We start from the raw sequence: 16,819 nt of genomic DNA, 5'->3' as shown, positions 1-16,819 counted from the left end.
TCGGGCCTGGACCCTTCATCAGAGAGGGGTTTGGGGAGAGGGAACTGGAATAAATAGGGAGAGAGGGGGAGGCGAACCGAAGATGGATAGAGGAGAAGATAGGTGGAGAGGAGAGTATAGGTGGAGAGGTAGGGAGGGGATAGGTCAGTCCGGGGAGGACGGGCAGGTCAAGTGGGCGGGATGAGGTTAGTAGGTAAGAAATGGAGGTGTGGCTTGAGGTGGGAGGAAGTGGTAGGTGAGAGGAAGAACTGGTTAGGCAGGCTGGGACGAGCTGGGCTGGTTTTGGGTTGCAGTGGGGGGATGTTCACCTGCACATCCGCCAATGTGGTATACTGCTCCCGCTGTATATGGTGTGGCTTCCTCTACTTTGGGGAAACTAAGCGGAGGCTTGGGGACCGCTTTGCAGGACACCTATGCTCAGTTCGCAGTAAACAACTGCACCTCCCAGTCGCGAACCATTTCAACTCCCCCTCCCATTCCTTCGACGACATCCTGGGCCTCCTGCAGTGCCATAATGATGCCACCTGTAGGTTACTGGAACAGCAACTCATATTCCGCTTGGGAACCCTGCAGCCCAATGGTATCAATGTGGATTTCACCAGCTTCAAAATCTCCCCTCCCCCCACTGCATCACAAAACCAACCCAGCTCATCCTAGCCTGCCTAACCAGTACTTCCTCTCACCTATCCCCTCCTCCCGCCTCAAGCCGCACCTCCATTTCCTACCTACTAACCTCATCCCACCTCCTTGACCTGTCCGTCCTCCCTGGACTGGCCTATCCCCTCCCTACCTCCCCACGCATACTCTCCTCTCCACCTATCCTCTCCTCTATCCATCTTCAGTCCGCCTCCCCCTCTCTCCCTAGTTATTTCAGAATCCTCTCCCCATCCCCCTTTTCTGATGAAGGGTCTAGGCCCGAAATGTCAGCTCTCGTGCTTCTAAGATGCTGCTTGGCCTGCGGTGTTCATCCAGCTCCACACTTTGTTATCTTGGATTCTCCAGCATCTGCAGTTCCCATTATCTCTGATCCTCTCTGTACTGTCAGCAGACGTACAAGATCTAGTAGCATTGCATTGAAAATTGTCTGCTGTATTTGATACATTCTAACATAAATTGCAATATCTCAGTACTTTAAAACATTTTGGAACATCTTCATATCACGAATGACAGAGTTATTACAACCCAGAAGGAAGCCATTTAGCCCATTTTGTGGCACAAACATAGAGCCCCTACCCTTAGACTACAAGGTAAGAATTCAAGGCCCACCTGCTCCAGACATGTGTAAAGATAGACCTGAACAGGTTGATTAGAAAAATAGTTTAAACTTTTTTAAAAAAGAAAACCATACCAGTTCTAAAGCCATAGAGTGTGGGTTTCTGGAGTTATAATCAGAATCATTTTCTAGAGCTGTATGTTGAAAGTTGATAAGAGTACAGGCAATTTTAAATGAAGTATTATATAACGAGAAAGGGCTAATTAATAAACTTGCTGCAAGAAAATCTTTGGGGATGAGTGTTCCAATATGATATTTTTTATGTAATGTTTAGAAGTGAAGTAGTTTAATCTGAAAAACGTGTCAAATTTTAATAAGAGAAATTATGAAGACATGAAGCACAAATTTGATTGTAAAATACATTAAAAAGCATTACTATATATAAGCAATGGAAACTGTTTAAAGAACTACTCCATCGCTGACAGCAACTGTACATTCCTTCAATGCACAAAAACTCAAAACAGGTCAATCAACCATGATTATCAAATTAAGCTAAGGATTGTATAATATTAAAAATAAAGGCTTATAAAGGTGCTAGAAATTATAGTAGAACTGGAAATTGGGAGATTTTGACAATACAGCGAAGGAGGGCCAAGAAACTGAAAAGGAAGGGGAGAATGAAATATGATTGTAGTCTAGCCAGAAATCTTGTGGAATCTTGGCTCTTTTGAGTATGTTTAAAGTTGAGACTGCGGAATTTCTGATTACAAATGGCATGGCAGGGTATGGGGATAGTCTGGGTTAAAGGTAGTGTCTAATCAGCCATGATCATATTAAATGGAGGAGCAGCCTCTGTGGGCTGAATGGTCTACTCCTGCACCCACAGTCCTATAATTAAAATGCCCTAGTACTCGGTCCTCTGGTCCCTCTTCCTCTGCTTAGGATGTAATATCATTTAGGTCCTCCATGCTAACTTGGGTCTGAGCTGGTAAGGCCACTGAGTTCACGTGTCAGACTGAAGGGATCAGAAGTACTGTCAGATCATATAAGTTATTCCCACTTATGTGACCCATAGACTTGAGCTTGAGTAGAGAAGTTTTTTTCCTACTCTGCTACTAATTTACCTGGACATCTGGGCATGTGAAAATAACCACTGGAACTGCAAGAATAAAGGCTCACTTAGAAGAGAAGTTTGAAATGTTGACCATGACAAAAATAACCTACAACAATAAAATGACATAAAACCTTGCAATTTAACAAGCATTGTTATGTAAATGTTTATCAGATTTAAATGATATAACAGTGATGAAAATAACCTTGCATTCTTGACTAAATTTATTGGATTTGATATTTTTTATGAAAACTATTTGGGTAAAATTAATTGTCATGTTGATAAGACATGAAAGTTCATAAATTGTTAAAACAAAGTCTAGATTTTCTTGTTTAATTTTAAAATGTATTTTGAAAAACAAAAATGGCCACTACAGATCACATGATTAACAAATTGATTATATTTTCTAAAACTGTCCAGTGGACAAAGCTAAATAATAATCCTTGTGGTGTTTCACACTTAAAAATTTATCGACAATGTAAACTCAATGTGACAATGATGGCACAAACAGCCCACCTCAAAACTTAAATTAAGAAAAAGGTTGAATCATCAAACCTCACAGAAGTGTTATTAGACCCATTTATCCCCTAAGGTGAACAACCTATCAGGACCAATGATACAAAAACTGATTGTTAAATTGAAACAGCTTCTTGATAGGCCCATCACAAGGCCAAAAATCATGTGATCTTTCATTATACTTTTCCGAAGCCTTGCTTTACAGCCTGTTAAGAATCTACCTCATTGGTAACAGGACAGCCAGCCTCTCAGTTCATAGTAAGCCTGCTTCAAATATGAGTCTGCTTTTAACATCAAAAAAGTGAACAGCAAACATCATTCTAGGCTGATAGCTAAGCCTTCCTCAAGTCCACATCTCCTTGAAATCTAGTTCTACAATATATTCTTGCATTTTTTTGCAAGGGGGACTGATTTGTTGTTTATCATCTTGCTGCATCATCCAACTTTAAAGCAATTGTGCATCACCTTGCCTTCAGACTTTTAGACTGTACCTTTCAGGTAAAAGAACATATAGACTCTGATAATTATGTGAATTAATACCTATATTTTGGGTTATGATATTCATAGATATAAACTCAATTTTTTTATGTATGTCTGTGTGTCTGCATGTGTGAAGTTGTGAAGAGCATCTTGTCTTTGAATGTGAATAAAAAACACTCCTAATTTAAGCCTAAGATAGAGGTTCTGCTCTTTCATCATGAAGTTTGATGCACAGTATGAGTTTCAGTTCTTCAAAGAATGGTCAAGGAGAAGATAAAGTTAAGAACTGTCTTTAGACTTAGACTTACAAGCAACACCATTTATGAAATATTAATACCAAATACTGCTACACAGATATACCAGGCTCTGACTTTATTCTTTTTCTTATTTTGATGCCCATGTCATAAGTTGGCCCATATTAAAACAGCCATCCCCTACGGACAAGCCCTACACATACACAGGATCTGTTTGGATGAAGAGGAATGTGACAGACACCTCAAGGTGTTGAAGCGCACCCTGATAAGAATTCTCAGCTCATTGATTGCCAGTTTTGACGTGCCACAGCTAATCGTAATGACCTCCTCAGAAGACAGACATGGGATATGACCAATAGGGTACACTTCATCATCTGGTACTTCCTGGGAGTGGAGAAACTGTGCCATGCTCTATGCAGCTTTCAACAAATTATTGATGATGATGAGCACCTCTTCAAGATCTTCCCTATGCTTCCACTTCTCACCTTCAAACAACCGCCAAAGCTCAAACAGACACTTGTTCGCAGCAAACTATCCAATCTTCGGGTTAACATCAACGACAATACCAAAAAGCCCTGTCATGGCAACCTCTGCAACACATGTCAGGTCTTTGATATGGACACGACCACCACATGTGGGAACACCACCCGCCATGTGCACGACAGATACTCGTGTGACTTGGCCAAAATTATCTATCTCACACATTGCAGGCAAGGATGCCCCAAAGCATGGCATGTTGGTGAAACTATGCAGACGCTATGACAGTGGGTGAATGGACAGCACACAACAATCGTTGGACAGGGATGTTCCCTCCCAGTGGGAGAACACTTCAGCAGTCAAGGACATTTGGCCTCAAAGCTTCAGCTAAACCTCCTCCAAGGCAGATTTCGGGATATACAACAACGCAGAATCACCGAACAGAGGCTGACAGCCAAGTTCAGTGCCCACAGAGATGGCCTCAGATGGGATCTCAGGTTCATGACGCGCTACAGGTGACCCCAACACACTATACGCTCTCACACACTCATGCACTCACACACACTCACATTCACACAGAACCTCTCATACATACATTCTCTCTCTCTCTCTCTCTCTAACACACACACACACACTCTCTCTCTCTAACACACACACACACACACATACACACACTCTCTCTCTCTCTCTCACACTCTCTCTCACACGCACACGCACAAACTGTCTCTCTCCCTCACACATGCACACATAAAAATCTATGGGGTGACTTTCATTTGCAAATTTGTAATTTGTAAAACATTCTATTTTGTTCATAAAGCACACAATTTGTAGACCATCAATGTGGCATTTTATAAATTCCTACTTTGGAAATAAAACCAGTCTGACTCCAGGTTAAAACAAAGCTTCTAAACAAGGCTTTGCACCTGAAATGCACTGTCTGCCCTGAGATGTCACCTCTGATAAAACCTTTAGTTATCTCGGGCAGTGACTTGCAAGGAACTCTGGGATTTGCATTTTAATCAATCAAAACTTACATCTTCTTCCCAACTGATTAGAGATTTAACAGCCATCTTCGGCTTCTTCATTACATTCACATCAGTTCTATGACCATTTGATCTTTTGCTTACAAATTCTGTGTTTGATGCCACCCATTTCACTAACACCTGAAGGAGGAGCAAGGCGTTGCAAACTTGTGTTTTCAAATAAACCTGTTGGGCTATAACTCGGTGTTGTGTGATTTTTGACCTTGTCCACCCTAGAACAACACCAGCACCTCCACATCTTAAAAATATTCAAGGACTCCACCCCACCATCCTTTCAGAAAGAGAACGCCAATGGCTCACAACTTTCTGAAAGGCAAAAATATTTAAATTCTGTATTGCAAGTTGTTATTGCCATGTAAGAAACAAATGGTATATGATAGCCATTACAACATATGGGGAAGTTATTGCTAATTCTTAGCTAATTTTCTCCAATTTCTCCATTTCTTCCAAAGGCAGGATAAGCTGGCACTACAGTTGTTGAAGAATTATTCTTTGGACTGAGAACTGTTCTCCCCATCTATATTCTTGTTTAACGAAGGAGATGGAAAATTTTCAATGCTATTTATTTTCTTTATAATATAATGCAGCTGTCTGTAATACTGTGGACTCTACAGAGACAAGACTCTGCAATTTACATTCACTCACAGCAATCCCAAAGGTTGAATCTACAGAACTCACTTCAGCAGAGCTGCCAAATGGATCACTGTAGGAGAATAAATACTAGGTTCAGGATCTAATTCATTGTTGAAGAGTTTGTAGCAAAGAATATAATGAGTGAAATTTAATAAATTATGGCACATCATTTTTCTATGCAGGTGACCTAGACTTAACACTAGAAGAGAAAAACAAGTTTGGAAATTTTAAGTGAGCAAATAACTCACCATATGCCATGGTTAATCTACTTAATCGCTGATTGCACTATGCTGACTTAACATTCTCACACTGTGGAGGCACAAGAAAGCAAGCAAAGTTATGGCTGTGATTTAGATGCCTACCACTAAGCGCTCTAAAATCTTGCTGCATAAGGCTCCAATTAGCCAATTAAATGCTGGCTGCCATGTTTCTTGGGAAATCACAAGCCTTAATGCTGGAATGTCACCATATCATCAAAGACCAGCAGCTTCTGGATTCTTAATATGATCGCTGGAAGCCCAGGAATCAAGGGTTTAAACAGGTTTGAGATAACTGCTCCTCTTTCAGGTTTTGCAGGTTAGTGAATGTGGAGAAAGGATTGCAGTGGGGACAGAGACAAGAGTACGGGTGGCCATCAGCAGCCTTTCATCCCTGACCCTGATTGGCCCAACACTGTAAAAAATGGAAGTCCCTTGAAACCCAATAGCTAGGCCACCAATAGGTAATCCAGTTTGGAAATCAGCCACATTTCTTTGCACTTGAGATGGTGTATTTGGTGAGATGAGGCTTTTTCAAGGCTGTTAATTGATCTCTTAAGGACCCCAGTTAGCCTTGAGTTGAGAAGGTACCTATGGACTTTCTAGCCCTGCACTCAATCAAGATGTAGGGGAGTATCTCTTTGGAGAAACAACTGAATTATCTGATCATCTTACAATCTTCTTCACCACTTCCAGAGATGGGAAAATCACGTTTAATGGTAGAATAATGGAGGTTGTATCGAGAATCATGGGGCTACCGAAGAATTCATAATAGTAATGGGGGAGAGATTGAAGGTGTGAATGAGAAATTTGAAACAGATGCACTAAGTGATGAGGAGTTTGTTAAGTTTTCATCTTTGGGTGTATAAGTTATATATGTGTAACAGAAATCTGGATAAGTTGAAGTTTATGTATGTGGCAATCAGGAACTACTAATAGTATACTCTAAACTTTGATCTTTTAGTTAAGAGTTTCCATCGTATTGGAGGTGATTTCGTATAAAGATAAACAATATTTCAAGGATGGAAGTATATTGTCTTGGTTGGAAATGTGTTGACTGTGGACTTTGAAGCTCAGCCTTATTAAAAATGAATTTGTGCCTCCACTTATATAATAGACAGAGGAACATAAAACAAGTGTATTCAACATTTATCCACTAATTTATTGGATGTGCTTTTTAGTCTGTCATCTTTTCTCAGAAACTGATTACACCATAGACATATTAGAACATTTCTCTGTAGTGAATTGATGATCAGATTGTCACTGAGATGTTGTAGCATTTTGCAATAATTAAGATTAAGGTTTACTTAACTTGCTTGATTCAAACGTGTATTTTCTATGAAAATCTGACAACTTAAGTGGATTGTAAGGGACAAATAGCAAGTGAGAGAGGATATTTCACACAAAGCAATTATTGCATGGCCTATGTAATAACATGAATAAAATCAGTTGGGCAATTTTTGTGGCATTTTAAAAATTTTATTAAACTAGTGCTCAGTAAGTTACATAGAATTTAAAGGCAGAAATGGATCACTTGGTCCAAGAGGTTCATCAATCACTTTTTTCTCTGACTGAATTTGGAGGGAATGAGCCAAATATTTCCTTGTCCCATTCCTTCACTGATCACTGTGAAGACTGAATTGCAAAAGGTAAGTTATTTTGCCAATTTTAAATATGTATAGCAAACAAAATTTAATCAATGATGGAAAGATTATTCTCAAAAGAAATATTTAAACTGTGTGAACACATATAAATGCATTTTTCTTAAAAAATAAGAAACAATTAGATTCAGATAAAAGAATTATTGACACATTGTCCAAATGTTGACTTTCACGTAAGCTATTAGCGCTGATGTGTTCCCTGATCAGTTTTGGCTCACTGAATTCACATTTTTGGAGTCAGTGGTATAGAATTCAAATTCTGCTTGAGGAACTCTCATCTTTGATGAGGTATTTCCAGTGGACTTACAACTCACAAACTTTGATGAGATGGTCTTCAGAGAAAAGAGAGCAAAACAATGATATTGCTCCGTGTTGCTCTGGTGACTGAGGTAGGGTCACCAGACCCGAAAAGTTAACTCTGATTCTTTTTCTTCAAGGATGCTGCCAGACCAGCTGAGTTTTCCAGCAACTTTGTTTTTATTTCTCAGACTGTGTGTATTCAAATCCAACACGTGTTTTTCCATCCACAAACTCAAAAGTGTTACTTTTCTCTGAAAGTCTTATTGACACGGCGTCGCTAAGAAGCATGTTCTTCGTAAATACGCAACTATTCCAGTTGTACCCAATATATTTCATATTGTATGGTAAGTAAAAACCAAAAGAACAGCAGATGCTGTAAATCAGGAACAAAAACAGAAGTTGCTGGAAAAGCTCAGCAGGTCTGGCAGCATCTTTGAAGAAAAAAAAAAGAGTTAACATTTTGGGTTCAGTGACCCTTCTCAGAAGTGAGAAATTTAAGAAACAGTTCTGAGGAAGGGTCACCGACCTGAAACATTAACTCTGATTTTTTCTGCACAGGTACGGCCGGACCTGCTGAGTTTTTCCAGAAACTTTTGTTTTTGGTCGCAATGTGTGTGGTGTTCATCCCTAAAACTTGAAAATATATATGTAATATAGGTATGCCCAGTTAAAATATGGCATGAATTAATATTTTGGATAACTCATCCTGATAACATGATGATATAGAGTCCTGCTCTCTCTTCTGCATTTAATATCAACATATCCTTGAATTCCTTCCTGTACCAATGTGTTTATTTTCTTTTAAATGGTAAGTTACCTCAATTGCTCCTTGCGCTTTTGAGTGCCTTATTCTAAACACTCTCTGAGTAAAGAAGCTTCTCCTGAATTCCCAGGTGGATTTATTAATGTATCCTATATTTATGACTTCTATTTCAAGTTTTCTTGCAAGTAGAAATCCATTCCCTATACCTGCCCGAGCGAGCAAAGCCTTTGTTTTCTTACAGACCTCTGTCAGGTTAGCCTTCAAGGTTTTTTTATATGGAGTAAAGAGCCCAGACTGTTAATCCTAGTATCATTCCAGTAAATATATCTTGCAGTGTCTTTAATTCCTTTCTGTAACATAGAGATGAGAATTAATCATAGTATTTTTAGTGTGTATTCTATACAGTATAACTGTAACTCATTTGCTTTTCAATTCCATCCATTAAAAATTAACCCCAATGTTTTGATAATAAAGTGTGAAGCTGGATGAACACAGCAGGCCAAGCAGCATCTCAGGAGCACAAAAGCTGACGTTTCGGGCCTAGACCCTTCAACAGAGAGGGGGATGGGGGTGAGGGTTCTGGAATAAATAGGGAGAGAGGGGGAGGCAGACTGAAGATGGAGAGAAAAGAAGATAGGTGGAGAGGAGAGTATAGGTGGGGAGGTGGGGAGGAGATAGGTCAGTCCAGGAAAGACGGACATGTCAAGGAGGTGGGATGAGATTAGTAGGTAGGAGATGGAGGTGCGGCTTGGGGTGGGAGGAAGGGATGGGTGAGAGGAAGAACAGGTTAGGGAGGCAGAGACAAGCTGGACTGGTTTTGGGTTGCAGTGGGTGGAGGGGAAGAGCTGGGCTGGTTGTGTGGTGCAGTGGGGGGAGGGGACGAACTGGGCTGGTTTTGGGATGCGTTGGGGGAAGGGGAGATTTTGAAGCTGGTGAAGTCCACATTGATACCATTGGGCTGCAGGGTTCCCAAGCGCAATATGAGTTGCTGTTCCTGCAACCTTCGGGTGGCATCATTGTGGCACTGCAGGAGGCCCATGATGGACACGTCATCTAAAGAATGGGAGGGGGAGTGGAAATGGTTTGCGACTGGGAGGTGCAGTTGTTTATTGTGAACCGAGTGGAGGTGTTCTGCAAAGCGGTCCCCAAGCCTCCGCTTGGTTTCCCCAATGTAGAGGAAGCCACACCGGGTACATTGGATGCAGTATACCACATTGGTAGATGTGCAGGTGAACCTCTGCTTAATACGGAAAGTCAGCTCGGGGCCTGGGATAGGGGTGAGGGAGGAGGTGTGGGGGCAAGTGTAGCATTTCCTGCGGTTGCAGGGGAAGGTGCCGGGTGTGGTGGGGTTGGAGGGCAGTGTGGAGCGAACAAGGGAGTCACGGAGAGAGTGGTCTCTCCGGAAAGCAGACAAGGGTGGGGATGGTAAAATGTCTTGGGTGGTGGGGTCGGATTGTAGATGGCGGAAGTGTCGGAGGATGATGCGTTGTATCCGGAGGTTGGTGGGGTGGTGTGTGAGAACGAGGGGGATCCTCTTTGGGTGGTTGTGGCGGGGGCGGGGTGTGAGGGATGTGTTGCGGGAAATGCGGGAGACGCGGTCAAGGGCATTCTCGACCACTGTGGGGGGAAAGTTGCTGTCCTTGAAGAACTTGGACATCTGGGATGTGCGGGAGTGGAATGCCTCATCGTGGGAGCAGATGCGGCGGAGGCGGAGGAATTGGGAATAGGGGATGGAATTTTTGCAGGAGGGTGGGTGGGAGGAGGTGTATTCTAGGTAGCTGTGGGAGTCGGTGGGCTTGCCCAATATTTTGATTGCTGCTTTACAATCTTGATCACATGTGGTGTCATTTTAATTGATTTTGCCTGGACCCTATTTTGCCTCTACTCCTGTAACCCATTCATATTTGACTTTCTTATTCTTCTTCTTAAAGCATACCATTTTACATGGTCTATATTGAGATTTGTTTCCAAATTGCACACTTCTTCTGCGAGTTACTTCGTGTATTTATTTCTGTACTTTGTCATAGTCCTCTTCTGTACTAACTATACCTTCCAATTTGAAGTTCTGATTCTATAACCCAATTTTTAATGCAAATAGTGAATAAAAATGATCCCAGAACTCATCCTATGCATTTTCCTACTTCACTCATACTGTATAAATGTTTATCTTAGTCATAAGCCAATTAAGTTGTGTCTTATTGAAAGTTTTTTGAAAAACCATGAAACCAAATAAATTAAGTCTGCTGTTTTAGATTCACATTTTAAAGGTTAAAAGGATTTCTTTTAGAGATACCATAAGAAGTAATATTACATGAAAAGAGACAGCTGAATAATTAGTTCCTACTGAATTAATCACAAGATGAATTAAAAGGGCCGTATTGAATAAGCCCATAAAACTTGCATGTGCATTGTGATACATGATTAACCTATATCCGTGGATTGCAATACAGGCAGCATAGCAATTTTGTTCTGTTGATGTTTTTAAACAACCTGCTCAGATCTGTTATGATACAACTTTGAAGCAGGCAGAATATAAACATAGACCTCATGGCTCAATGGTAAGGACACTACCATTGTACCACAAGAGCCATGTAATATCGTGCTGTTAATTGATTTGACATTCTGTGTTTAACCAGCATTAACCAATAATGCCCACTGTTTTGTCAGATTATTAGGGGACGAGCATATTTAAATTTGGCATGTATTACTTAAAGCTAGCCTACTAGCCTGGAGAGGCATTCCATGAAGCAGGTGCTGTGAGTGATCCACAGGAAGAAAGGATTCCTTTCACATGTCTGCAGGGTGAATATGAAGATATCGCACCTGCAGTTATCTGCACCAATACTAACACAGCTAGTATCGCAGACAAATAAGATCTACTTGTGGTGAGAAACTGGAGATTGACTGATGATGAGATTACACATAGGTTCCATAGGAGAGGACTCAACCTTGATTGGGTAACCAATAGCAGAATGGTGAGGGGTAGATGAAATAAAATTCTTCATAGATTAGGAAGCCTTCTAGAAACCTTGCAATCGCTGTTTAGGAACAGAAAGGAGTTTGACACTATCTTGGCACAGTGATACGTGCAGCATAGAAGTAGTGGTCATCTCTATTTAGACAATTTTGGACCTTGCACTGTCTGATAATCAACATTACAGCACACGTGTAAGCACCAACAGCCCTCTAATAATTTAGTCCTGTGGTGGTAGGTCAGGTTGTTGTCATGTAAGAGCAACTTGATGCTATGCAAGTAACTTTCTGCCATCATGGATAGGAATTATTACTTAGAAAGGGTATTTCAAGATGTCACAGTAGTTCAACAATTTATCCTCTGGCAGATTAATACAATTACTAATTTGCTACTCGAGCGAATATTCAGTGGCAAAGTGCAGATGAATTTGCTGTCCTCTCTCAAGAGGTCATGATTCAACCATGCACTCTTGCCACTCTCCAGTGCCCTTGTTCGAGCCTGCCAACTAGCAAGTCCCAACTGCTGCTACCCTTCTCAAGTTGGAGTAGTCCGTAGGTGGGGCCCTAGGCTAGAGTTGCTCAAGGTCGTCCTCCAAGGTTACCTGTGGTCTTCTCCAGTGAAATTCTGCAGCCTTACACTAGCCATGCTGCAGCAACTAAAGTAATGCTGCTTGAAAGTATTAGCCAAGTACAATTACAGATGGACAGAAAATTAACACGAAGGAATTGGAGATTTATTACAACATGCCATGATTTCATTCATAAATATGGGAATTCTTAATTTATGTTAGCTTTTATGTTTGTAATGTAGCCAAGCAGTTACTGTGATAGTCAGTGACAAAAGCTTTAGGCAGTATTTTCACGCTTTCCAACTAACTCAGAAAGCAGGAGAGATTAGCAGATAGATAAAATTGTCCTGCTGGGATTTGAAAGCAAAACTGGATCTTCCAGTAATCAGGTACCTAATTGGTAGCTGGCAGGCTGTATACCGTATAATGAGATGACAAGAGCTGCCTGTGTGTGTGGGGTGGTTCTTGTGGGATGGAGGTGTGTCACAGATACAGTGTGCACTTGATGTCTGAAAGCAAGGGCAGGGGTATGGCTCGCAATGTCACTGTTCTGTCTTTGTCCAGCCCTTTGACCATGAACAGCTCAGTGTAGATTTTAGTGTCCCCACCACCAATACCTGCCAGCAACTGAGAGCCTGCCTGCTGCACTTACCAGTTCAGAAGTCCAGCTCTGTCATCCTGCCTTCACACTAAGAATTAATTCTGGTGGATGGGGTGTGGTTCACTATTATGCAGCCCGCACCCCCCCAATTAAAGTTTCCATTCTACCTCTTAAGTCTACTGCCTCCGGGACTGGAACATTTTGCAGTAAGATAATAAAGTGTGAAGTGGATGAACACAGCAGGCCAAGCAGCATCTCAGGAGCACAAAAGCTGATGTTTCGGGCCTACGAAACGTCAGCTTTTGTGCTCCTGAGATGCTGCTTGGCCTGCTGTGTTCATCCAGCTTCACACTTTATTATCTTGGATTCTCCAGCATCTGCAGTTCCCATTATCTCTGATACATTTTGCAGTAAGTGTGGGATTGTTAATGGTTACTCCAATTCCACTATTTAAGGACAGCCATAACAGAACATGATGGTCTAGGTTGCCTTCTCCTTTCCTCTTCTTCCTTAACATGCTATTTTCTTCTCACCTCATTCACATATTGCTTGTCTGTTCTGGAGATTGTAGATTGTTTAGCACACTATTATAAACCACAGAATCTGCTTTGCAGTGCTCCCCTCGTGTGGTCCAGCAGGCCAATGATTTACAGCATCATAGTTCAATTGGCAAGAGGTTATTGTACTCATGCTGCTAATATGTGCATAGGTTGTACACCAAAGGGTCTCTTGCACAGTATGCACACTTTGGTAACACAGGAAACTGCGATCAAATCAAGGCATCACAATTTCTGCCAGGTTATTGGACAATGACCTGCCTGATTTGCTGCCTGTATTCAGACATGGACTAGACATTGAAGAAGCTGAATCCCTTCAATTTAAATACAGGGCAGAGGCATCATGGTGTGTATTAAATGTTATTATTAAGTGCTGTGAATGCATTCAATGGCACATGATACCACAGTGAAACTAGAGATCTTAGTATAGTTGCCTGCTCATTTTCTGGTCTTTGTCAAGAAAAGGAAATGTAGTTAACTTTCAAGGTAAAGAGAGCTCCAGTAACGTCTTTTAGGCAATAGTTTATGACAAACATATGGATATTTGAATTAAGAATAGGTGTAGGCCACTTGATCCTTCAGCTCATCTCCAACATTTAATAAGGTCATGGTTGATTATGATTACTTGACCTTCCCACTTATTTCCAGTAACTTTTCACTCCCTTGATTGTCAATAATCTACCTACCTTTTCCTTAAAGATAGAAACTAGGAGCAGGAGTAGGGCCATTCAAACTAATTTATCTTCACTGGACAGTTCTGCCGTCCTCAGTATCAGTCTAGTGAACCTCCACTGCGCTCTCTTGATGAAAAGTGTATCCTTTCTTAATTAGGATGACCAAAACTGCGTGAGATACTGCATGTGTGATCTGAAGACTAGTTTGATTGCCCTGAGTTCACTGGATTTCAGAAAGAATGAGGGGCTCTGATTGAAACACATAAAATTCTTAAAGTGTAGGATGGACTAGGCACTGAGAGGATATTTTCCATCATTGGGCAGTCTATTCTTGGGATATAGGTTAGATCATTTGGGACTGAGATGAGGAAAAATGTCTTCACTCGAAGGGGAGTGAACCTATGGAATTCTCTACCACAGAACTCTGTGGAGACCGTCAATGAATATGTTCAAGAAAGAGATTTGTTTTTAACATTTTAAAGGCATCAGAGGGTAAGGGGTGAAAGCAGGAATGTGGCATTGAGATGCAGGATCAGCCATGATTATATGGAAGGTCAGAACAGGCTCAAAGTTCAAAATGACCAATTCCTGCTCCTTGTTTCTATGTTGCTATGTATTTCACCAAGGACTTGTAAAACTGCAATATGACATCCCTAATTCTGAATTCAACTCATCTTCCAATAAAGGCCAATTTATAATTACCCTTCCAAATTGTTTGCTACAACTGCCTGTAAACTTTCAGCAATTGGCATATGAGCACACCCAGATTCCTTGAAACGTCCACATTTCCCAATGTGTCACCATTTAAATAATTCTTTGCCTTTCTGATTTTTGCACCACATATATAACTTCACATTTAGCCGTATGTTTGCCCATTCACTTAACTTGTCTAAATCATCAAAAAGCCTCTTTGAATCCTTCTCACAACTCAAAATCACGTTCAGTTTTGTGTCAGAAACAGACTTGAGAATGCTGCAGTGGAGAAGCAAATTCCTGCAGATGTTGGTAATTTGCTCCTCCAATGTCTGGCTTACAGCACTGTAATTTTCTCTTTTTCTTTCCTTCCTCTATAGCTGGTGGCATTACTTCTGACGCTCTCCAGTGTGGAGAAACTGGGCCAGAGTCTAAGGAATTCTGGAAGATGACCATGAAAGCATCCAATATTTCTAGGCCTATTTCCTTTAGTACACTGGGATGTAGATAATCCGGCCCTGATGATTTGTCAGCCTTTAACCCCATTAATTCTCCCCAGTGCTATTTTCTTACTAATGTATTAAAAAAAAATTAATGCCTGGGAACAACTGCTTTGTGTGGAAACCTTGGGGACAGCCAAGAGTCTGGCAGAGCCGATCGCAGGTCTCTACAGATCTTTGCAACTTGGAACAATTATAGAAAATATCAATCTCTTGTGGAATTGCTGTAATAGCTGAAAACAGAAATCAAGGAATTTTCTTCGAAGTTGGTGACGAGCATTTTCAGTAGTGCTTTAGGGAGGTTCTTAATGCTGCTGAGCCAGTTTGTGATGATAGAAAAGGTCATTGATAGGAGTGATGAGCTGCAAGTTGGTAGTTTGTCAAAAGCAGCACTGCCCACTGTTTGCCCTAATGATCTGCCTGCTGTGCATTTTCCAATATACTCCTGTGGACATTCTTTGCATGTGCACTAACACCTCTAATGGTTTGCAAACTTCACTTTAGAGCCATAAGCACCACTTATAGTACTGATAACATAGTAATGCAGGCGTTTATGAGACAAGTTTCTCATGCCACATGTTCTATCGATATTTTAACAGCAGAATTTTTAGGTATTGTCTGAATGAAATTCCAACCAAGTCTTAATTTTCAACATCACTCATCAGAAGCCAAGCGTACATTTAAGTAACACAAGGGCTTTTCGTACCGGTACATTGGCTAATCAACTAAGAAATCCAAAATGCTACAGTGTGTTATCAACACAAGGAATGCATCCACATCACCAGTTTGGCTTGTGAAAAGATAAAGAAATAAGGCTCTGAAACAAGATAGTCATTAGACCAGCGTAAACTGGAATTGCACATTGGGCCACTGTGGAAACCCTTGTAGAGCAGACTCCAATGGACAATCCACTGCAACTGGAACCTTCACAAAAAATCCTTAATATCAGAGAGTTCGGGGAGTTCATCTAGCCACCCAAAGTTTGATAGATGATTATAAAAACTTTGCCCAATTCCTAGGTAACTATTAAGTTGCCCCCCAACATGCCCCTGACCCTAAATGCCCCAGGTTCATGATGGCAACTGCCCAACAAGACCTACCCTCAGTCCTCTAACCTTCACTTGACATTCTGCCCATTGACGTCCTACCCAACCTAGCATCCTGACCATCCATCACACTGGATGCTTACCCACTTGACACCTTACTTAACAGTAATCCTCTAAACCAAATACTATCCCAAACTTACTCATTTCTGAAATGTATATTTTGTCACAGCAGCTGTCAAATTGTCTGGCTATGCTGTTGGTCATTTAAATCTCAGGCTTTCGTGCACTGAATGGTGCAAAATGGGGTATGATTTGACATTTTCTGACTATCCTGGACTGCAGGGAAGCTGTATTTATTTTAATTATGCTCCACACCTCCAAAAGGAAATGGGATCAGAATTCCTGGCTAGAAATGCAGAGCTCAGTACTGATATATTAAGAAACGTGCACATTTGCAATCTGATTAAAATCGGAATACCCCATCCAATATACGTTAAC

At 41.1% G+C, this 16,819-nt stretch overlaps 1 long non-coding RNA gene across 17 annotated transcripts in view; it reads right to left on the bottom strand.

The window, feature by feature from the left end:
• LOC125451135 (uncharacterized) overlaps positions 1 to 16,819 on the bottom strand; it is a 353,914-nt gene that overhangs the window by 122,343 nt on the left and 214,752 nt on the right. The gene's annotated exons all lie outside the window — the stretch shown is intronic.

This window comes from Stegostoma tigrinum, chromosome 3, assembly GCF_030684315.1.
Source record: "Stegostoma tigrinum isolate sSteTig4 chromosome 3, sSteTig4.hap1, whole genome shotgun sequence".
NCBI lineage: Eukaryota > Metazoa > Chordata > Chondrichthyes > Orectolobiformes > Stegostomatidae > Stegostoma > Stegostoma tigrinum.
The sequence above is the reverse complement of the archived record's forward strand: the minus strand, read 5'-3'. Positions and strand labels throughout refer to the sequence as shown.